The sequence below is a fragment of the Emydura macquarii genome, unplaced genomic scaffold, assembly GCF_026122565.2.
Source record: "Emydura macquarii macquarii isolate MOO-44397 ecotype Brisbane River unplaced genomic scaffold, CSIRO-AGI_Emac_v2 contig_1045, whole genome shotgun sequence".
Classification (NCBI taxonomy): Eukaryota; Metazoa; Chordata; order Testudines; family Chelidae; genus Emydura; species Emydura macquarii.
The window spans coordinates 18951489-18976753 of NW_027131182.1; the positions used below are offsets into that span (position 1 = coordinate 18951489).

A 25265-nucleotide genomic window follows, 5' to 3' on the forward strand; every position below is an offset into this window, starting at 1 on the left:
CCGAACTCCAGTATGCAGGTGATTGTGCTGTAGTTGCACATTCAAAGGAGGATCTACAAACAGCCCTCAATTACTTCTTAGAAGCTTACAAAAATTTAGGCTAACCCTGAACATCAGCAAAACAAAAGTTCTCCATCAGTCTGCTCCCAGTCAGTCATTTGACCCAGCAAAGAAGATCTACAGTGACAGAGAGGAACTGGAAAATGTAGAGCACTTCACCTACTCTGGCAGCCATCTTTCACAGAGGGCAAACATAGATGTCAAGATTCAGCACAGAATCTGTTGTGCCAGTTTGCCTTTAGCAGACTGTCCCACTGGGTGTTCAACAACCATGACATCAGAATACACACTAGACTTTTAGTTTATAAAGAGGTGGTAATCCCAACTCTCCTCTACATCTGAGACCTGGGTGACCTACAGAAAATACCTGAAAAATCTGAAACGCCAGCACCAGCATTTTCTCTGGAAGATCCTCAACATAAAGTGGGAGGATGGCTGTACTAATGTTGGTGTCCTCATGGAGGCCAACACCTTCAGTGTTGAGGCCCTGATTATACAGCACTAGCTGAGGTGGAGCAGGCACTATGTGCACATGCCTGATGCATGCCTACCAAAACAATTGCTGCATGCCCAACTCATCAAAGGATAAATGGGGAGGCCAAAAGAAACGCTTCAAAAATACCCTCAAAATAAACATCAAGAGATGTGGCATTGACATCACACAAACTGGTGAAGACCTGTCAGAGAAGTAACGACAATATTTGAGAAAAATTGCCTTACCCTGGTTACAGAAAAATGCCACAAAAGAAAGGACAGACAACTGTCATGCAGTAATCGTGGCCTAACCCTTCCTTCCAACTCCACCTGCAATGTCTGCCAGTGAGACTGCGGCTCAAGGATCGGACTCCTCAGTCACAAAGGACACATATAAAATGAAACCTGTGAAAGAGATCATCCTCAACTCCAGGGACTGCCGATGACCTGACTCTGCCTAAAAATTATGTACTTAGTTTTCTAAATGACAGCATATGATTAGGTCTACAATAAACTATGGGTGCAAAGTATCTGGTGCAATTATGTATCATTATGTATCACATACAATTATGTATGTATGAGAGTGTCAAACTGCATCCACAAAGCATAGCCTGGATTAGGAGGCCTTTAAAAAACAACAACAACAAAAAACACTCTTGTATTTTCTAATATTAATGATTCAGTGTGTGGATAGAGATAATTCACAATGGAGAAAGGCTTTGCTTTTAAACATGAGGCTTGGTGTGCAAAGATATAGGAAACCCAGAAAGAAGGAGACTGCTGGACTTGTTTTTTTCTTGGTTTATAGGCTGGAATGATTCATCTAACTCAAAAGAAAATGCTTATTTTAATTTCAACCTACATATCAAATATGCAGATGTTTGGTAATGAGGTGGAAATTGACATTCATGTGCTTTCCCAAAGTAATGAGCAAATTAAGCAGATTTTGCATCTATTTCAACTCATTCACAACATTGCCATCTTGGATTTTGCATCAGGATATTTGAGTGTAAATTAATCTATTTTTGCATGGTGGCTACTCAGACAACATTCCACAGTAGAATTGATCTGGATATTTAATACATTATTTAAATTTCTGTTTACTGAATCTACTTTTGTGGGAACCGTAAGAATAGGATTAAATATAAACAACCATATTCTGCTTTTGTTTATATCCATCCATCCTATGTCTTCAGTGGATTGTGTGGGTGTAAATGAGAAATTTACTTTGTCCCAGACTGTTTCAAGATTTATTTTTCCTCTGGGTTACTACAAGCTATACTTGGATGCCCCGTTTGGTTTTGCTTTACTTTCATGTTGTCAAGGTCAAGCATTATCACAACAATTTTTCTGCTCCCTCTAGAGCTCATCAACACCATTCCTGAGTCAGACAAAAGGGTCTCTCTGGAGCTGCAAAAGACAGAAGAGACAGGCTAATAAGATTCTTCACTATTTCAAGTAAAGAAGATTACTGATGTAATTCAAATCTCTTAGAACAAAGTTGTCTGCCTGAGTCTAACAGTATTGCAATGCAATAGCATCAGTTGAATCTGTGCTTGACTTTTCACTTGATCCATTGCTACCTGTCAGGCAGAGGGTGTAGTAGTGTAAAGACAGCACACACAGCACTGTCTCTTTTGTGATGTTGAAACCTATCCAGTTTTGAAAAACAATTTTGCTTATTCTCTCTATCTCTCTCTTTTTCTGCCTCTCTCCCTTCTTCTGTTATGGGCTTTGGGAGATCCAAAGGTGGGTTCTAACACTATGTCTTTCTAGGGTTGAACTGTTGTGTATCTAATGTGACTTCTTTTTTTTTTTAATATGGCAAATCTCTCTGATCTAAGAAAAGGCAGTTTAATACACTCTTTTCTTTCAGGGACTAGGGACACTGCAGAATTTCTGAGAAGCAGAATGAAGGCATCTTTAAGTATTCTTTTTAAATTGATATTACTATTGTCATAGCACCAACAGTTTGTGTTAGGTGCCTTTCTGACAATCATGAAGTAGGTGTACAACTGGTTGAAAAGCCATACTCAGAGTAGTTATCAATGTTTCACTGTTAAAATGGGAGGATGTATAAAAAGTGGGGTCCTACAGGGGTCTATCATGGGTCCAGCACTATTAAATATTTTCATTAATGACTTAGATACTTGGTTGGAGAATATCCTTATAAAATTTGCAACCTACCTGAGAGAGAGGTTGCAAGCACTTTGGAATACAGGGTTAGAATTCAAAAGGATCTTGATATATGGGAGACGAGATATTGGTCTGAAATCAACAAGATGAAATTCAATAAAGACGAGTGCAAAGTACTTCATGTAGGAAGGAAAAATCAAATGCACAAATACAAAATGGGAAATAACTGGCTAGGCAATGGTACTGCATGACAGGATCCGTGGGTTATAAAGGACCACAAATTGAATATGAGCCAACCATGCAGTTATGAAAAAGGATAATATTCTGGAGTGATGTATCTAACAAATAGGAGATAATTGTTCCACTCTACACAGTACTGGTGTGGCCTCAGTTCAAGTATTTTATCAGTTTATTCAGTTTTGGGTGCACACTTTAAGGAAGATATAGACAAACTGGAGGGAATCTAGAGGAGAGCAACAAAAATGCTAAAAGGTTTAGAAAACCTGATCTATGAGGAAAGATTAAAAACCTGGGCATGTTTAGTCTTGAGAAAAGAAGGCTGAGGAGGGAACGTGATAAGTGTTCAAATATGCCAACAGCTGTTATAAAGAGGACAGTGATCAATTGTTCTCCATGTCCATTGAAGGTAGGACAAGAAATGATCAACTTCATCTGCAGCAACAGAGATTTAGGTTATATATTAGGAAAAACTTTCTAAATATAGAGAAAGTTAAGTACAGAAATAGGCTTCCAAGAGGTTGTGGAATCCCTGCCATTGAAGGTTTTTAAAATAGGTTAGACAAATACCTCTTAGGGATGGTCTAGGTATATATGGTCCTCCCTAAGTGCACTCAAGGTTGCTTCTAGCCCTACATTTCTTTTTTCTAGGAAATCAGGGGGCCAGATCCTCAGTGCTAGGTATGGAATAGTGCAAAGGGGACTATCCAAAACCTCCCAGAGGTGTAAGTAGGGGAATCTGCTGGTGGTATAAAATCAACTACTCCCTGTCCTCATTTGATAGGACAGGGGAGAGGTTGAAGTGGAAGCATGGCAGGAAGTGGATTGTGGGCCAATGGAATGGTCCCTAGGTTATACATTAAGGGATATGGTTGAAGGCAAAAGAGAAAATACTTGCATATTTCTCATGGGGGACTTCAATCACCTGGACATCTGCTGGAAGAGAAATACAGCAGAGCACAAACAATCCAGGAAGTTTTTGGAGAGTGTTGCAGACAACTTCCTGGTGCAAGTGGTGCAGCAACCAACTAGGGGCCATGCTTCTCTTGACCTGCTGCTCAAACAGAGAAGATTTGGTAGGGGAAAGAGAAGTGGGTGGCAACCTAGGCAGCAGTGACCATGAGATGGTCGAGTTCAGGATCCTGGCAAAAGGAAGAAAGGAGAACAGCAGGATATGGACCATGGACTTCAGAAAAGCTGACTTTGACTCTCTCAGGGAGCTGATGGGCAGGATCCCCTGGGAGGCTAATGTGAGGGGGAAAGGAATCCAAGAGAACTTGCTGTATTTTAAAGAAACCTTATTGAGGGCACAGGAACAAACCATCCCGATGTGCAGAAAGAATAGCAAATATGGTAGGCATCCAGCTTGGCTTAACAAAGAAGTCTTTGGAGAACTTAAACACAAAAAAGAAGCTTACAGAAAGTGGAAGCTTGGTCAGATGACTAGGGAGGATTATAAAAATACTGCTCGAACATGCAGGAATGAAATCAGGAAGGCCAAGGCACAATTAGAGTTGTAGCTAGCAAGGGACGTGAAGGGGAACAAAAAGGGTTTCTACAGGTATGTTACCAACAAGAGGAAGATTAGGGAAAGTGAGGGCCCCTTACAGAATGGGGGAGGCAATCTAGTGACAGAGGATGTGGAGAAAGCTGAGGTACTCAATGCCTTTTTTGCCTCTGTCTTCACAGACAAGGTCAGCTCCCAGACTGCTGCACTGGGCGGCACAGTATGGGAAGGAGGTGAACATCCCGCAGTGCTGAAGGAACAGGTCCAAGACTATTTAGAAAGATTGGAAATACACAAGTCCATGGGGCCAGATGCAATGCACCCGAGGGTGCTGAGGGAGTTGGCTGATGTGATTTCAGAGCCATTGGCTATTATCTTTGAAAGCTCGTGGCAATTGGGAGAGGTCCCTGATGACTGGAAAAAAGCAAATATAGTGTCCATCTTTAAGAAAGGGAGGAAAGAGGAGCCGGGGAACTAAAGACCGGTCAGCCTCACCTCAATCCCTGGAAAAATCATGGAGCAGGTCCTCAAGAAATCCATTTTAAGGCACTTGGAAGAGAGGAAGGTGATCAGGAACAGTCAACATGGATTCACCAAGGGAAAGTCATGCCTGACCAACCTGATTGCTTTCTATGAAGAGGTGACTGGCTCTGTGGATATGGGGAAAGCGGTGGACGTGATATACCTTGACTTTAGCAAAGCTTTTGATATGGTCTCTCACAGTATTCTTATCAGCAAGTTAAAAAAGTAGGGGTTGGAAGAATGGACTATAAAATGGATCGAGAACTGGCTAGAGCATAGGGCTCAACGAGTAGTGATCAATGGCTCCATGTCTAGCTGGCAGCCAGTCACAAGTGGAATGCCCCAGGGGTCAGTCCTGGGGCCGGTTTTGTTCAACATCTTCATTAATGATCTGGGGTAGATTGCACCCTCAGCAAGTTTGCGGATGACACTAAGATGGGGGGAGTGGTAGATACCCTGGAAGATAGGGATAGGATACAGAAGGACCTAAACAAACTGGAGGATTGGGCCAAAAGAAATCTGATGAGGTTCAACAAGGACAAATGCAGAGTCCTGCACTTAGGACGGAAGAATCCGATGCACAGCTACAGACTGGGGACGGACGAGCTAGGCAGCAGTTCTACAGAAAGGGACCTGGGGGTAACAGTGGATAAAAATCTGGATATGAGCCAGCAGTGTGCCCTGGTTGCCAAGAAGGCTAATAGCATATTGGGCTGCATTACTAGGAGCATTGCCAGCGGATTGCGGGAAGTGATTATTCCCCTCTATTCGGCATTGGTGAGGGGGCATTTGGAGTATTGTGTCCAGTTTTGGGCCCCCCACTACAAAAAGGATGTAGACAAGTTGGAGAGAGTCCAGTGGAGAGCAACAAAAATGATTAGGGGGTGGAGCATAAGACATATGAGGAGAGGCTGAGGGAACTAGGTTTGTTTAGCCTGCAGACGAGAAGAATGAGGGGGGATTTGATAGCAGCCTTTAACTACCTGAAAGGGGGTTCCAGGGAGGATGGAGTTAGGTTGTTCTCAGTGGTGGCAGACGACAGAACAAGGAGCAACGGTCTCAAGTTGCAGGGGGGAGTTCTAGGTTGGACATTAGGAAAAAGTTTTTCACTAAGAGGGTGGTGAAGCACTGGAATGGGTTACCTAGGGAGGTGGAGGTTTTTAAGCTGCAGCTTGACAAAACCCTCGCTGGGATTATTTAACTGAGGTTAGTCCTGCTTTGTAGTCAGGAACCTTAATTTTGCATTTCCTGGGTTTGTGGGCTTAATTTCCCATCATTAATATTAGCTTTTTATGTTTAATAGCTTTGTTTTAAAGAGAAAACTACAGTTTAGGAAAGTTTTAAAAGTGTGAAAAAGTGTCATGAAGTTAGTATGAAGCGGTGATAGTAACTGGCCAGCTTGAGGAATTACCATACCTACCTCTTTGTCATGGGAGTTGGATATTATCATCTCAGGATAAACAAATTTTACCTTAGAATTCAGATAAACTGACCAATTCTGACTCTGAGCATGATTCATATCAAAATATACCTTTCTGTAGGAGAAATAAAATTGTCCTCCTGTTAGACTGATTTCCTGTGAAAGGTAAGCATAGATGTTGAAAAGGGAACTCTACTTTCCATCTTTCAGCCTCCCAACTTTGCTCCTTTTCTAAAGAGAGAACATAAAATTATTTTCCTTCCTTTTATTTTTCTCTATAAAAAGCTGATATTTTCCAGTAGTGCTAAATCTTCATGTCAAATACCATTCAGTCTGTGAGATGTCCCTCTGCATGTGCCCTTAGAATAGTATCTTTTCTAAAAACTCTGCTTAAAACAGGCAAAAGGAAAAGAACTTTACTATACCCTTACGCCTGGAGTGAACTCTATGCCCTCTCCTACTCACCTTCCTGATTTACTCCCCAATTGCAATGGAGTGAGAGTGCAGTTCTGACCTGTTACATCCATGTAAGTCCAGAGTAACTCCATTAAAGTCAGTGGATTTACTATGTGGAAAGTGAAACCAGAATTTGGCCCAGAGGATTCATCTTGTATTTTTGCAACACTAGACCAGTGTGAAACCTCCAAGTACTGTGGCTAGCATCTTAAAAATGTAAATATTTTACTTCCTTCAGCAACAGTATAGGTGTAGTCAATTATAAAAGGATATTACTACCCAAGAGCTCTGGGTTTCAATCCTAGGGTAGACTGTTCCATTCCACTGTATATCTTGAGGGAAGACACCTGTGGAAGGTTCCCTACTGAGAGGGCTATAGGATCCACTTCCAAAATCTATAGGTTGGTGAGAGACTATGATCATTTGTATGGAGCTTCCATGCCTGCATAGCAATTGTGTGCCTGTGGCATATCTGATCCCACTCCATGGCAGTGCAGTGCCACCAGGGCTTATCTAAGCCAAAGGTGAACCTCTCCCTACCCCCCACACCACTATAGTGAGATTCCTACAGTGGAGGGAACTCAAAATAATGGTAATCCTGGGGATTCTTCATGATGCATAGGGGGAATAATATGTGTCCCTGCCACAGCCTTCCTTTAACCAGAACACTTTTCCTTCTGCTCACCTAGAGCTTGCCCTGTCCTCACATATGCATCTACAGACCAGCAGACAGGCCTCTATTCCAGGAGGAACAAATAAATATGTGGAGGGAGTCATCACATGCGGTCAGATTCTTAGCTAGTATAAAATTGACATAATTATTGAAGTCCATTGTGGATCTGAGAAAGGAAAGGAAGTAAAATATTTACATTTTTAAGATGCTAGCCACAGTACTTGGGGGTTTCACACTGGTCTAATGTTGCAAAAATACAAGATGAAACCTCTGGGCCAAATTCTGATCTCATTTTCCCCATAGTAAACCCATTGACTTTAGTGGAGTTACTCTGGACTTACATGGATGTAACAGGTCAGAAGAATGGGAATGGCTTTGGAGTCGGGGATGCTCCAGTTACTTTTGCAAATATTTATGCTTCTTTCTCTTCCCAGAACTAAGAGTGATTGTTTCTTCCTTTTACATAGGCCTAAAACCAGAGGGGAAGACTGGTACATAATCTAGAAAACTAAGGCTCTAAAAAAAGCAAGGAAAATTTCAAATTAAGGGCAAGCAATTTTTTTCTTTTAAAATATCTGTCTTCAGAAGCAACTGTATTTCCCTTGCCATTCCACAGCAACACAGAAGCTTTGTGTGCTATCTCACAAAAAAAGAGAAGGAAATAGGAAACCTTTAAGACACGAGCAACAGTTCTGTCCTTTTACACTTTGAGCTGTAGAAATGCATAGATATGAATCAGAACAAGAATATGGATGAAACATCTTAATTTGTTATATTTTGTGCAAAGCATTTTCTATTAGCGGTATTAGTGAGAATAAAATACAGGGAAGCATACAAAGGCAGATATGCTCCTGGAAAATACAGTGTTAGCTGCTTGTGAATGAGGCCACATCTCCTTAAAGTCTGTCTGCATGAGTGGAACTGATGCTACACCTCCTAGAAATCTGTTGTCACTGATTTTAAAAGGTAAGCGATTAAGCTCTGAACATGTTGGTCCAAATTTTGATCTCATTTACATCAGTGTCAGTCAGTCACTTCAGTGGAGTTATTGCAGATTTAAAATAGTGTAAATGAGAACTGAATTTGGCACACAGCTAAAAAGTTGTTGGAAAATATGGTACAGGGAAGTGTAAATGTCACTTACAATTTTTTTATGGAGGGAGCTCTAAGTGCCCATGACATTATATTGTTGTAATGTTTTCACCTCTCAAAACTTTCTCTCATTTTAGTCAAACTACAAATTACATAAACCTGTTCCTATCCCACCTTTCGTATGGTCCATTAGTTATACCAGAAATACTTTATTAGACATGTTACAGATGCTGGAGAGTATGGTGCAATGTGAGGTTATATCCTGCATGGAATAAGGACCAGACTATAGATGGGTCCTGCATAGCTCCACAGTTGTGGAGGGTGCCAGGCATCCATCTGCCCTTTTGCTGATGGTCTCCTCACAGAGACAAACTATGATTGCAGCAGTGGTAGTTCTTCCAAAGGGGCAAGACCTTGAAGGAAGCAAAACCATGGCTTTGTCTCCTCTCTGCTCTGGCCAGAATTACTGACCTTCCTGTATGCCCTTAAAGAATGGCACAGAGCATGATGGCTCACAAAGCTCCCTTTGGGATGGCTCCGCACTACCCTCAACATGGGTCTTTGCCTTGTAAGCACGATCTGGCACAAAAGCAGCGGTGAACTGCATGTCAGGTCGGTATTCCATATGTCCTCCATAGCAACCAATTCTCGCTAGTGAAAGCAGCAGCCTGAAAACAGTAAATGTGGGTGGAATTGTAATTGTATGTGGGTTGCTGAGTTTTGTCTCAGGAAAGACAATGATTTGAACATAGCTCCTAATAAATTTCTTGCTACATTTTACAACTATTTTGGATCAGATCTCTTAGCACAGTCACACAGAGTGAAGGAGAGTAACCAAGCAACCACAGTTTAAGACTAAACTTTAGTATATGTCTCCATTTCAGAGTAACCTGTGCTCTTATTTTGGTTTTTCCCAGACCCCCTTATTGTTCACACACAAATAAAATCCACCAGCTTTGGAGGTGCTATAAACCTGGGCTAGCTGACCCAGTGAAGGACATAAATTAGAGCTTGGGTTCCAGTTCAACAAGGGCTCTAACCCGCCCACCTTGCAGTATGGATGCAGCCTATTTAGTGCTAAGACAACTGGCTTTGAGACCGAACCATTACATTACTTAGCAGCTAAGGGCAGAAGATATACCCCCCTCCTCACACAATCCCTTTGGAGCTGTCAGGCTTGGAGTCAAAATCTTGGGCTGCACCATGATTTTCAATGTAGTCAGAGATTAGTGGGTAATAACTGAAGATCTCCGGCCAAATATATGTTCTTGGTCCTCTAGCAAACATAATTCCATGGTTTTATTGACTGCTGTTGGACACAGCTAAGTAATTGTCATTTATAAGCACTAGCCTGAGGAGAGTTAGCACATGTATGTCTACCCAAGCTGGGCACTACATCTCCCAGAGTTTGACAGAGGGCACCATCAGCAGGCTGCTGGAAGACCCACGGCTGGGGAGGCGGTGAAGCTCCATATTACAGTTCCAGTCCCCTTTCCCTCCTTGACACCTCATCCCAGTCCCTCCCTCACCAACTCTTCACCCAATCCTCCTCCTACCCTTGGTTCCTTGCCCCAGCCTCTCACATCACCACCCCCAGGCCTACCTTTTTATCCCTATGCATTCCAGTCATGTAGCTGCTTCCTCCTCCTCCTCCTCCATGCAGCCATTCAGGGAAAGCAGTGAGAGTGCAAGAAAAACAATCTCCATGATCTCATTACCTGTGACTTTCACCACAGCAGTCCCTGGCTGCTAAGAACACTTGCAGGGAAAATCCTGGTAAACCCCAGCTGCTCTGGGCTGAAGCATACTCTGAGGTAGAATCTTCAGAGCATATGGCTGCCAAAGTCCAGCAAGACTCTGAGCATGTCTGAGCTAAGATTTTTCAGAGGCTTCTAACTTGGAAAACTTCGGTAGATTTTCACAAGGACAGTAAAAGAAAGCACATCCCTGACACTAGGGCAACATCACTGCCAAATTTCAAGTCCCTGTTCCAAAGCATGGAGGCTCTAGAGTTCGTCAGTGAAATGGTTGTAAAGAATTTAACATGTCAAAAAAATGTATTTTTCCCAAAACCTTGTTCACAGAAATGGTTGAAACACTTTTCAGAAATTTCCCCCAAAAAATCAGCCTGAGGCAGACACTTGGAAAAATTCAGCTTGAACAGTTAAAGGTTGGCAAAAGTTATAAGCGACTGAAAACTGCTTCCTATAATGAAAAGCATTAGGCAACCTTAACTACAGGTAGCACCACTAGCTATGACTATAATAAACATCCCTGCAGTATCAGAATAAGAACCTTTATTTTAGCATATTTTGAGTTCTACAACACATGACTTCTGGTATTCCATCATTGACATACCTATCAATGCAGAAAATAAATCTATCTCAATTTTAAATATCAGAAGGAAAAGTCCACTTAAAAAATAAACCAGAAAGAATCTGAATTCAGTTGAATTATATCAGAGATTCATTTTGCCTATGTCAATTAATTCTAATATCATTGTGATGCCCACTTTTTTGGTCTGTGTTTACCTTACTTTTTAGGTTAATGTTTATAAATAAACAGTCGAGAAAGCATCTGTAAAAGATGTCAAGAACTTTCTGAATCAAATTTCATATCTTACAAAATTAAGTGGTCATCTTCTAGATGCTGCCTCAGCTGTTCAACTTTGTGTTTTCTCTTCGAAGTAGATATTATATTTGATTTCATGTGGGGAGAGGAGGAAGACTCCTGAAACTTACTGGAGGTCTTCCTGGTTTATAAAGCCATATTCTGCTCTCCAGTGCACCAGAAGTAACTCCATTGATGTCAGTAGAGTTACTTTGTATTTACATGGGTGAAAATAACCCATAATGTTCAGAATGTAGTAAAATACCCCTTAAGTTTTTCAGAATAATTTTTGTCTACTTATGAACAACATGGCAAATAGGTCCTGCCTTTTAAGAAAATCCTGTGGATTTTTTTCTGAGTGCAGGAGGCCACAGATTTCTAAATATCAGCTCTATATCTGTTTAGCTAAACTGTAGAAAACAAATTCCTTAAATGATTAGACATCTTTGTGCAGCAACACAGCATAGGGAGGTACTGAGAATAACTGCATAGATACACTCTGTTTCCTAGGGCAACCCCTAACATATTATTCCTCTGATGTTTGTTTTTAATAATTTTTGCTCCACACCACCCTGGTTGTCCTAGCAAGGATGCTAGACGAGATTGGCACATGCACTGAGAACAGATGCCTGTGGTGAAATTGAAGTGATGCAGATCAGCAGGGGAAAATTCTTTAAAGAAGAAGCAGCCTTTTCTACACTTCCCTCAAAGGCATCTGACCCCCTGTTTGCCAAAGTGGTGAGGAGGTTTGAGGATCTATTCAGTGCTTCGTTATACCTAGGTGGTCATGTGGTATCAGTAATGAGAGTCCTCTTTTCATCTCCATCTTGCTAGGCTGGAAGATTTACCCCTACCTTTCAAATGATCATCTGGCTGACATGATGTATGCATATGTCATCTGCACACTATTACTGTAAGTCATTGTAACGGGAGCTAAAGGTAGAAACAATGCAAGGACTCCAGCATGTGCAGAATATGGAAGCCCACCATGAACACATTTCTGCTCCACTCTGTGAACCCTTCTCTGGATCCCAAACTATATCTGTTGCCTGTTCAACATGTTGTTCCTGATCACTAAAGCTATCACCTAATCAGGACCTAGCTCCATCAGCAGCAGTACTCTTCCATGACCCAACAAGACAGTTGCACTTCTCTCAAGCAATGCATCTTGCAAAGCCAGGATGTGAAGCATGCGATACATCATTCTTGTTCAAGGGAGTTGGGCTGTGGAATGAGTCCCAAAGAAAATTATATTAATTAGGGACTTGATCCAAAGTCCAGTGAAAGGAAGGGAAGTCAGGGTGTTTTGTATCAAATCCCAAGAGCTGTTTAGGGCATACTGCAAGTCCCTCCTGTCCTCTTTGATTTAAAAACATTCCCACCATAAATGGATTGAAAAATGAATAAACACACTATAAATACACCAACCACATAAGGGAACAATGGTGAAGACTTCATGAAGTCTAGTAAGGACCTTAGATGCCATGGTGATGTGCACTATGGCAAATCAGAAGATAAACAGATCTTTCAAGAAGTAAAGCAGTAGGCTACCATGTGTATGGCGCATCTTCTTTTTTTGTGCGATGTTATTTTGGAAGAGTACCAAGGCTAGCATCTACACACCATCTGGCTGGCTGCTGGAATAACGTTCAAAAGTAACCAGATGGCTTACTTTTTCAGTGTCACTAGTTCACAAACTGGGCCGTGACTGTGAAAAGCAAACAACATGAACCGCAACTAAAACTGTCCCAAATGCACTTTCTTCAAATACATTGTTAAAATGGATATATTTTTTTCTTTTTAAATAATGACAGCTTTCAATCTTGTTTTCACACAAGTGTTTGGTACTCCAACATTATTGGAATTCCTAGTGTTACAAATAAGAAAAGTGTGCAAAATTAAACACTACTTTCCCCTTCTACTCAAGGATTGATTTGAAGAAACAGTAGCTCAATTCTGGAACACATCTCTCTTCATTTTAGCTTGGTTTAAATTTTAATTGTTTTCCTATATTTTGTCTGAATTATAAAGCACCTCCAGTGACACATTAAACAAAAAGAACCTGCTATAATATTCTTTTTGATTATTAATATCTCAGATCAAAAGTTCCACTACATTGCACCCTGAGAATTATGCAGTGCAGGAAAGTATTTGTTTAGTTTTCTTTTGGTTTTATGGCTTACGTTTGGTGTGATAAATCATTTTAATTAAAGAAAAAGAAAGAATGGATTTTTTTTTTATCCAAACATGCTGAAATATGCTGCCCAAAGAGAAAAAAAATACAATAGAAATTTGATAATTCACTTTGTTAATTCTTAAATCCAGTAGCTCTCATAGTCCTCTCAGAAATCTCAATTTTTTCATCAGCAAAGATTTTTGTAAACATATACTGTTGTGAGGATCTCAAATTACTAAGGGTATGTCTACACTGACAGTGGCAAAGTCGCTGCTGTCAGATCGATCTTTCTGGATTGATTGAGTGGTCAGTGAAGACCTGCTCAATCAATCAGGAAGTTGACCTAGTAAAACTACCTCCACAAGTGGCATAGCGCTGACGCAGTGCAGTGAAGACACTGCGCAGAACGGAAGTACAGCAGTCAATGGGAGTCGACTGCTGCCAAATTTCTAGGTAAGTGTAGACTTCAATAAGGCCAGCAAAGCTCTTAAACACATGCTAGACTTTAAACAAATGATTAGTCCTATTGACTTCAGGATGATGCAACATGTTTATAGGAGATGTGTATTTATATTTAGAGCCGGTCTGGAATCTTTTGACTAAACATTTTTCATCCGAAAATGCTAGTTCATCAAAATGGAATTGTTCATGAGAGAGTTGGCTTTGATGAATTTCAAAATTTTAAATAAAGATTCAAAATTGAAATGTCCAACTTCAACATTTTCAAAATGAAAAAGATTGCATTTTGGGGTTGAAACAACTTTCTATTTTCAGACTTAAATTACGTTATAGTAAAAAATATAAGAAATAAGAAATAAAATTTAAAAAAATTTCAGTTGGCTTCATTCAAACTTTTCCTTGCATTTTGACAATTTCAATTTATTTTTTCAGATGAGAAACTTGTTTCCCATGAATGGTTTTGTGTTCAGTGAATTGACAGTGCCTGATTGGAAAAAAAAATTCATCCATATATTCCTGACCTGCTACAGTAAGTATGTCACATTGAACCAGAGAGTTAGATTTCTAATTCTGATTTGGCATTTGTTTTAAAGCCAGACTTTTTATATTATTTATATATATTTTATATATACAAATATTGTTGTGGTTTATACTATTAGCCAAGAGACACCATTATTGATAACTATCTTTCTAATTGCAATACTCTAGGTTACACAAATAAATATATATAGTATTGGTGCAAAACAAAAAAATGCCATGAATATATAGTTTATTCAAATTACATATACTTTTTTTTCCAAATGCCAGAACTATGGAAATAAGGGTGTTTGGAAGTTAAAAGTTTCTTCTTGTCTATCAGGGCATAACTACCTGCTTCTATAAGACAGCAAAACTTCTATTTCATGAAAATCTCCCTGATCCAGTGCCAGATGTGCCGATTGCTTTGGATTACAGTTTCCACAGCAGTCAATCACAGAGTCCTATCTGGCATAACCTGAAGCAAGGTGATGCATTTGCTATATTGTTAAATTGTAAAAAAGGTGCAATCTTGCAAAATGTTGAGCAGTGACTCTCAATGGTTTCTGAACATCCCCTATACTTAGATCATGGGCTTAGTTAAAGCAGCACAATTTTCTTGTGTTTCCCAAATTCCAATAACAATGGTCTCCAATCCTGTTTGTCCTATCTGTTGAAAAATGTGCTCTATCCAAGGTTCTGACCCTGCACAGACTAAATAGACTAAGTCATGTACTTCAACTTTAAGCATAAAGTATATAAAGATAATGGAGCTACTCCTGTGCTTAAAGTAAAGCATGTGCTTAAATTTTTGCAGGTTCACAGACAAAGAATGTGACAAGTATCAGTGTCTGGATTTTCCCTCACTATCTGACACCTACTGTGATTAGCACTAACATATTAGTTACTGGGCTACAGTATGGGACCTCATGAAGACTAAAAGTCAGATAAATCCATAAAATACTACAGGAAGGGCTAAATACAGGAGTTCAACAAAACAGTGATTATAGCCCTGATCTTGCAGGAGACTGAGCACCCTCAGCTCATACTGAAATGAATGGATTAGGTCCAAAATCAGCATTTCTTATCTCTCCTGCTTTGTTTGCTCCTATTTCACTTGCTTTCTTGACTCTTCAGGCCAGGGACAGTATCTGCTTCTGTGTCTGTGCAGCATCTAGCAAAATGGGGCCTCAGTCTGGCATACCAACAAATAATAAAAACTAATACCAAAAAAAAAAAAACCCCCAAAAAACCTCAACAAATAAGAAGACTATATGGCTCTTGTTATGCCTAACACTGTAAAAATTAAATACAGTTCAATTTCTTACAGTCACTGGTAACTAAACCCATTTTAAGGGTCATCCATGTTTGGAGAATAAGACCCCGCAAAGCAAGTCTCACCTCTTAGGTCTGTATGGGGCAGGCAGGAAAGAGAAATCACACTCCATAATGTGGAGGAAGTCCTTGCTCTTCCTAATTCAGAGAAGAACGCTCATCCTAGCTCATTTTAGATGGAGCAGAGATTTGAATCAAGGTCCTCATAGTACCTAGGCCAGTGGCCTAACAACCAGGCTACAGAGAATGTGTCATTTTGCTGTATTTTAGCTTGATAGGGTTTGGTTTTGAGTAAATTTAATTTTCTGATAGAAAATAAATTATCTACCAGCTCTAGCTGTAACTCTGTTTATAATGTATATCTTATTATATATAATTACATCTATCATCCCCATTTCTTCTTTGCAATGCTTCTTTGTTGGATAAATGTGTTTTACATCAAAATATCATGCTCTCCCACTTCCCAACTTTCTTGTCTTCTCAGCTGGAGCAGTTCCTTATTTCCTTATTTAAAAACAAATTTCTCCTTCTCTGCAGTTGTTTAATTTTCCTGTGCTCTTTCTTATTTTATCTTTGAAACACTGGTGCCATTCATTTCTTTCAAGTCCACCACTCAGAAGAGAGAATTTAGCTTTTCCGCTTCTTTTGACGAACATAGTAAACATAGTAAATTTAAGTACAAATGTCTTGTGCAAAATGAAATCTCTTGCAGAGAGGAAATGTGGAATACTCTATAATGGGGAATTTAATTATTTATTGTGTTGGTTTACATAGAACACATATTATGGCTAGACAAAGTCCTAGAGGAGGTTTATGAACACATTAAGGGCTTTTAAACATGAGCAGATTTCTCTTCCCCACACATTCAGTTTGGTGGAATCTTCTTTTTGTGTGTGATATCTCAGGTGTCTGTATCCAGAGGATTTAAATAACAGTAATTTGCTTTGTAAATGTATGGACGCTATCTGTTATCTGGATCTAATCCCTGATTCTGCCACAGACTTCCTGTGTAATCCTGTGCAAATCTTTTAAGTGGTCTGTACGTCATTTTTTCCCCATGTATAAAATGCGGTTATAGGAGTAATGGGCATAATTGTTTATAAAGGCACTTTGAGATCTGTGATTGTAAGATGCTATAGAAAGGTAAATAAACCTCCTATCTTTGGTATTGCATTCTTATTTTAAATGGTATATTGTGAGACAAATCATGTCCTGGCACTAGCCAAATAGCACAACAAGGAGAATCAAATAGCCAGCCAGATTAGTCCTCTACAAAGGGAATATTACCCGGTAGGGCAGAATTCCATAGTGTGTCGCAATGTACTGCACTGGGGGACTCTGTTGCTCAGCTGAAGTGTTCTGTTTTTCATATGTCTGCTTGTTGTTGATGGCAGCAGACTATTTAGCCAGTTTTGTCTCTTGTACTGAACACCAAACACATTTGGGAGAGTGATGCATGGGCTGTCACGTTGGTTAGGCAATGCTTACAGCACTTTCTTGAGTGCTAAACTTAAGCAGTGGATTTTGTGTGTGGTCTTGTGGCTACCTCTTTCTTCCTTCTCCAGTTATGCCAAACAAGGAGGGGCTAAATTTAGCACTAAGGTCATGTTTTGTTCCTTATCTAATATGAAACAATAAAGAGAAGCATTTATATTTAATCAGAAATACCATAACTTCTAATTTCTTATAGTTAAGTGTTTTCATTTTTATAGATTCATAATGTTTAAAGGCAGAAGGGACAATTAGATCATCTAATCTGACTTCCTGTATATCACAGCCCATTAAAGTTCACCCACTTACCTCTCTATTGAGCCCAATAACTTGCGTTAACTAAAGCATAACTTCCAAAAAGGCATTCAATGTTGAACTGAAGGCATATGGTGGTGAAGAATCCACCACTTTCCTTGGCAGTTTGTTCCAGACATTAATCACTCAATTCCTTACTCAAGAAACTAAGCATATTATTTTCTTTCAAATCACTAAGCAACTTGTATAGCGTTCTACATAAGATACAAATATTCTTGAAAGTTGTTATCATAGATTGGGTGCAGTTAATCTCTATGGACAATTTATTTTAAACTCACAGAATATGCTTCCTTTTTTTCTCTCCTGCTGTGTCATAATTATTGCCCAATTAATATTAAGCAGAAACTTGAACACAAAACCAGAATCACTCTGTTCATTTGAAAGTGTCATCTTAGGTCAGACTTTTGGAGACAGAGGAAAAGCAGACTAGTATGTGAAGAAATCATCACTTATTTGGGTCACACTATACCATCGCTTTAAAAAAAAAACAACAAAAAAAACACCACAATTCCAAATTAAAATCAATAGGGAGTTCTGCTTTAAAAAAAAAATCAATAGTACATTATGGCCTATATTTATTAATTTAGAGCTGTGTGTGACTACAAGAGAGAGACTTTAGGAATTATACCTCCAAACAGCTGGAAGACACTGACATACAGGAATTTGGGGAATTGGGAAACTTTAAATCTTTAAAATCTTAAGATTTAAAATCTTCAAATTTTAAATTTTAAATCTTTAAATCTGTTATTTTATTTTCAATATAAAAAACTGAAAAGATGAATGTATTGTTATCTTTTTATTTATTTATTTTGAGTGTCCTGCTTTGTACTGGGCTCAAGTATTTTGGGATTACATTTTAATATTGTATCCTTTTGCTTTTGAAAAAGACTCAGTGCCTATACTAGTGAGTAATCTTTTAAATGAATACATTTCAACTGATGTGCATTAAGCAATCTTTTGCTCTCAGAGAGCACAAGAGATGCTGTGAAATCAGCTCATCAGTTTGCTACTGCTCTATGAGATGATGTCTAGGCCAGCTGCAGATTTTGATTATTCATTTGTGGGAGATGATTTGGTAATTAAAAATAAAATTAATTTAGTCATCAGGATAAAAAGGGGTTTCATTACAGTCAAAGCAGTGTTACCAAAGTATAGTTTTAGTTTGATCTGAAATGCTTCCTTGACAAATCTAGTGGGGAGCTGACAGGCCCATCAGGATGAAACATATGTCATGGATGGGCATTATTGACTAAGATGAGCAAAATTATATTACTCATTAAAAAGTTGTTGGTCAGGCATGAGGAGATTTATTGCAATTTTCCCATTCTCTATCTGGTTGATGGAATCTGGTTTTCTAATGTTGGGTCAGATATTTTTAATATGCTCGTCCTGTGTCACTAAAGGTCTGTATACCAATAGAGTTGATGTGAACTGACGACAAGTACTTAACTTCTAGCCATGATTAGGCAGGATTCCTTCTCCCAGAACTTAGGCAGAGGGTTTAGAGATTAAGAAAAAGAGAACAAATTTGCAGAGGAAAGCCTTACTGGGCATAGATAAGTCACCTCCATATGAGGAGACAGTTTGTCATATAGGGGAAGGGTTCAAAGATGGGGTAAACACCTGTTAACTTAAATCGATGCAAACTCCTCTATGTCCTTGTATTCACTTAGTAGTCAGCATGGGTAGAGCTACACTATTTGCTAAATCAGGGGTATTGCTGAATGTAGCCAAGGTCTACCAAAGAAATTATGACAAAGCTAATATGCCATGATTAGGATTGTTCTGTTACCTCCATCTCCATCTTGTGACTTCCTACTTTTCTGGAACATCCAGGACCTCTTCCCACTCCTTTGATTCTCTGCAGGTGCCAGGAAAGGCCACCCGTTTTCTCTCTAAGGATGTGGTTGTTCCTCATCCTTTGCCCTTCTGAGGGGTGGAAGTTGGTGAATAGACCCTCTGCTCCTGCTCCTGTCCTCTTTGCAATGGATGGGGGAAAGACATTTGTCACTCCTGCTCTCATGTAGGAGGATCAAGAGGATCCAGCTAAAACAGTGGGTGGGACAAAACAATGTAAAAATCAATGAGTCACAAAATCTGTGATTTAACCATAATTTGCATGACTCATTCATAAGATGTTTTTGTAGAACTTTTTGTGACAAAACCATAGCCCTAAGAATAATCATTAGAGCTTACTCAAGCCTATTTTACTGATGTATATGCAATTCCAACACTTAAATGCTTTCTGCCAGATCCTTAACTGGTGCAAATCAGCTTAGATTCACTGAAGTCAATGGAATTTTCCAGTTTTGTATCAGATGAGGATCTGACCTGTTCTTTATATTATGACATGTTAGGCTTAATTCACATACATGGAAACAACTCCCATTTCCTTCAGAAGGAATCTAGGAACAGAATTGGGTCTGCTTATTTTAACTTGTGTGCAAAGTATATTTTGGTCCAAATAATATGATAGAAAGCATGATGCCAGCATAGTTCGTTGATAATTTACTTGGTGCTTCCAATACTGCAGAGAGCAGTTATATAGCTGCTCTAATAAAAGTATCTTTTAGATCAGGGGTTCTCAAACTGGCAGTCGGGACCCCTCCAGGGGTCACGAAGTTATTATGGCGGGGTTGTGAGCTGTCAGCCCCTGTGCATTCCAGGGCTGCATCTGTCAGTCATGGCTGGCAGCCAGAGCCCTTCAGAGCTGGGTGGCTAGAGAACAGCGGCCGCTGGCCAGGTGCTCTGAAGGTAATGCCACCCCCAGCAGCAGCGCACAAGTAAGAGTGGCAGGACATGGGGGGTCATCACTTCTTTGGGGAGGGGAGTTGTCACAGCCTGAAATATTTTCAAACGGGGTCCCAGCAAAAAAAAGTTTGAGAGCCCCTGTTTTAGATCTAAAATGAAAAACCTCACTCCAGCAATAGTCTCATTACTTCTTGCATGAATAAGCTCAGCACAGGGAAAAATAAAGACAAATCAAGGTAATTGAATAGTCAGTAGCTTTGAATGTGACTCTCAGACAGGACTAAAAATAAGGGGCCAGACCCTCCACTGAAGTAAACCAGTACATTTCCACTAACTTCAATGGAGCTACATCAATTTATTCCAGCAGAGGATCTGACCCACATCTTTTAAATAAGAAAGTCAGATACTAATAAATTAAAGCCCAATATTCCAGCGGGGGAAAAGTTCTCTTTATTATTTTTTAAAGGGAACTTTTATGTAAATGAACTTCTTGTGTTAGTAGTACAGAAAAGACAAAAAAGAATGTTTACCCACATTTGGCCTTCTTCAAAATCCAGCCTACAAGATGGTTGCAAGAGATTTTATTGGGAACCAGTGAGAATTACTGTCACTGTAATTAGCAGGTTGCTATCCTGCAATTTAGATTTAACAATTGGTATGTTTAATCACTAACAAAACCTACATATTAAAATATTTGATTATATAATTTAGAGGTTGTCAGCCACTGGCTCACAACATTCATGAGGGTCCCCAGCAGTTGCTTAGGAGGTGATTTTCCAGTTTCAATTCCCTGTTTCTGGTTTCACATAGACTCAGCTTCTATGCACTTGCATCTGGGTATGCTTCACATGCTAGAAATTCTAGAAACCATTTCATTGATTCCCATGGTATCTTTTTTGAAGGAGCATAGAAATTGCCACAGAAAATTCAGGTTCACATCTGAATCGCAACAGTTGAAAGCAGTTGAATGCTTTGAGGGTCACAATAAAGAAAAAGCTAAGAACCCCTGACAATACAACATATATGGCTCTGAAAATCTAGAGCACTCTTTTAGAATATTAAATGCAGCCCCTACTTTATTCTAACCTGTTTATTTGTTTATTTATTTATTTATTTACTTTTTGGTAAGGCCAAGGCCAGATGAGACACAATAACCCAATATAAATATCAGATTAAGAACATCATAAACTCTGCCAATTCAGTCTTAAATAATGCATACAGTACAATGGTGTACTTATGTCTTAGAGCTATAATGAAAAACTCAAAACCAGAAAGGAGAACTAGTTAAGGATTTGGATGACAAGTTTTTAAAAGGCAATGGCCACATTAGAAGCCAGTGCAATATAGAGGATTTGTCATAGTACCCACTGAGACAGAAAGAAATGCAGATGTTATCTGAAGAATCCACGTTATCAGTATAAAGAAAAACTTTGGATGGAAACTAAAGCTATGCTAAGCAGCTAGAAAACAAAGCATGTGCCTTTTATGTTGTAGGTCAGACAGTCAATCTAATACTGTGCTATTTATAGGTAGAACTAAATGAAAAAATAGTAATATATGAGATGCAAATACTTTTCATAACTGAAGGCGATCCCATTGCATAGGTATTCATTAAGTATGCATTCTAACCCTTTCAGCCCAGTTTACAACCATCAAATACAGGAAATGAGACAGACTGATGGCTCTCTCATTGACTTATTTTTTTAATTGTGGTAAAAGAGAAAAATCTACTGTTAAAGTATGAGAGCAATTTATTTAATAGGTTTATGTTTTTATTGTAATATACAGTTCTGCAGCTATCAAGAATACAAATGACTGCACACATGCATAGAGACACACACACTACATAAAATATTCCTGTCAGGTAACTATTGTATTCTTTCAGAAGAAAGTGAATAATTTGTTATAACATGAGTAACAGCGTAAATGATTAAATCTGCTTACACCATGTGTCTCAGCCCATAGATATTTCAGTTGTGGAAAGTGCATGAGACAAAAATAAAGAGAAACAGGTATTAACATTAAGGTTCAATCTATAAGTAGTTTACAACTTATTTAAGATAATGCAGAAATCTGGTGCTAGGAGAAAGGAAATATATTCTGAGGATGTAATTAATTTGTCTTGCTATCTTCTGTATTTTAAATTGAAAAGGAGCGTATGCATCATGCTGGAGTATCCTGCTGAGACACCAACTGAACCGATTAGTAGTCTCCTAGCTAGAATGTTTTATCTCCCTGTAAATAAAATAAATTAAATTTCAATAAATGGTATATTTCTTTATTTATCATGGCTTGCATGATTTATTTGCCTCAGTCCAGAGAAAGCTGAAGTGTGGAAGCTGCAGTGCTCCTGGCTTTCTGTGTTCACTCATGAGAGAGATCTAAGACAGTACAACATTTGGGCATTATTTCTTCTGTCATGGTTGCTGGATAAACTGCCCTTTCTGAGACCCTTTCCCAGTCCCACAAGTACATCCCTTTCAAGTGGAAGGCACTTCTATTTGGGGTAGAATCCCGCAATCCAACCTTTCTCAACTGGGTCTCCAGGTTTCATTGCCCCTGGGGCTGAGGAATCCCTATTCACAGCTACAAACCTGGCTGTTGTTTGAGATAATAAAACAGGCCATTGTTTTACCTTTCCTGCTTTTTTGTTTTGTTTAAGAATCCTTTAGATCTAACTCTATGCATTCAGGTGGGGTTGAATCACGCAGGTACATTGAAGGGCAAATGTTAATTTATAAAATATACAAATTTCCCAGTTCTCCACATCTTCCTCCACTTATGCTGTACTCTATCATTAAGCACTTCCTGAAAGTACTATTCTCTAAGTCTCTAGATATTACCCTATACCTTCACACTATAAAGCCTTCACATACCTTCACACTATAAAGCCTCCTATTGGGCCACTATCCCTTGTCACATTTATTTGAGATAGCAAAACTAAACATGAATACCATAATTTGCTTACATATTTTACATTCTGTTACAGACTTAACACCATGTTAAAACTGTTAACTTTCTTGGCAACTAAGGTTATATAAGAAAAGGATTTAATCTGTTCACCACATGTAGCTTGCTTCCAAGTGCATGATTTGCCCTGAGGAAATAATTTGATCCTGACAAGGTCACCAGCTGTAGTCCCAGGAGGTCTAGTAGGTTTTGGCCTTTGTGTGCCTCTCTTCCTTTTTTGTCTATTTACTCCTTCTATGGCTGCTGGTTGTTGTAACATAGGGGCTACAAGCAGGGTGTACAGGCACAAGGGAGGAGTGCATTGACATTAAGCATTGTGCTGGGCTTCTGTGGAAGTGTTTATCCATTCAGGAAAGATGTTCCATATCTTTTCATAGCTTTTTGAAGTTTTCTTTAACATAGGCTTAGAAATTTTAACTACTAGTACAACTTTGCCATTTGACTGGATGTAGTACGGTGATGTGATTTGACTGAATTCCCATTCCCAGGTAAGTTCACAAACCCCTGTAAGTAGTCTGAAGTCTGTTCTCCAAAATGATATAGTTTGGGATACCACGACTGCTGAAATGCTTCAGTGCCTTGTCTATGATGGTCACTCTGGTAGCGTCTGATAATTCATCTTGTTCCCAGAGGTCTGAATAGTGGTCCACAAAAATGAGGTAGTTTGTGGAGAAAAAGTCCATTCCTATTTTTTTCCAAGGGCTGTTGGGGATGCTGTGTATTTTCATTGTCTCTTTTGGCTGCTTGGCCTGCATTTCCCCACAGGTATCACGTCTGCTCATCCTTGGTAATATTTGGCCAGTATAAGGCAACTCTGGCTTTCTGGATACTGGCTTCTATTCTAGAATGGCTCTGACATATTTCTGAGTTTTTCAGTTGCCAGTGATCTGGGCTTTAGGATTCAACTGCTTTTGTATATGATGTATGCTCATCTCATCTCAAAACTTCTAGTAGACCAACTTCAATTCATGGATGGTACCTGCTTTTGAGCTGCACAGAGCTCTCCTTCAGGTCTGGGGAAGGACACTCTGTTCCCTTCCCCAAGCCTGAAAGAGAGCTTTAAGCTGGTACCTTCCATGAACTGAAGTTGGTCCAATAAAAGATATTACCTCACCTACCTTGTCTCTCATATCCTGGGACCAAAATGGCTACAACAATGATACAAACAAGTACACATGATAGAGTGGCTAGACACCAGGCTAAAGCCCCACCTGCCGGAGATATGAGCACTTGTAAATCTTTGTCTTGTATGGTTTGTGTTCAGATACTTTCCACCCCCTACCTTGAAACTGGCTAGGCTGACACTTTCTATGTCTCAGTGCTTTCACAGAGATTATGTGACAAAGTTCAGACAGAACGCTGCCAGGTTTTCTTGCCAGCTCATTCACCCAGCTGTTCACCCAGGCTGGTGGGGAACCAAGAGACAAAGACCTGTGAGTCCCAAATCCCAAGCTCCCAGGTTCCCAACTTGCCAGCAGCCTGGGCTCCTAGGGTCTATGGCTCTGGAGCAGCTCACTACCCCAGACAGCCAATCCCTTTTAAGGAGAGTTTTGAAATGTTTTGTTTTCATTTTTTTGCCATCCAAACCAACTCATCGGCTCCTTGATATGTGTGAATCTGACTCATAGGACTGGACAGGACCTTGAGAGGTCATTAGTCCAGCCCCTGCACATATGGCTGATTCATAAAGGCTACTTAATGTTGAGATAACCATGCGCATACTGCCTCTTCATCCACTGATTATCTCTGAGTTTCACACAGCTCTGAGAGCCTGAGAAGAAATGTTGTCAGATAAATTTACAAATACTAATGATTTCTGAACAGATTTAATATTTTTAGGTAGAGGCATCTGATGTATTGCTTTCACTTTTTCACAGTCAGGACATAGTCCTTGGGAGGTTAACAAGAGTCCCAAATACGGTGCTACAGTCAATTGCAGTTTCATCTTTTTATTCAATTTTAGATTTATTTCCCTTGCTTTTTTTTGTCAATACATCTTTGTGGCAGCATTGATATTTGTCCACTTCAGATTTGACCCTGAATACCATTCTGAACATCTGTATCT

General features: G+C 39.5%; 1 long non-coding RNA gene across 2 annotated transcripts in view; it reads right to left on the reverse strand.

Moving 5' to 3' along the window:
• The window catches only part of LOC137151322 (uncharacterized), a 36620-nt gene that overhangs the window by 1522 nt on the left and 9833 nt on the right, over positions 1-25265 (reverse strand). Inside the window, exons 2-4 of one of the 2 annotated variants that reach the window (XR_010919253.1) lie at positions 19272-19525; positions 2722-2802; positions 1777-1944 (exon numbers count right to left, since the gene is read on the reverse strand). This is a non-coding gene — a long non-coding RNA (uncharacterized lncRNA). Of the gene's footprint in view, positions 1-1776; positions 1945-2721; positions 2803-19271; positions 19526-25265 lie in introns of those variants that run through there. The other variant, XR_010919251.1, reaches the window with a different exon arrangement.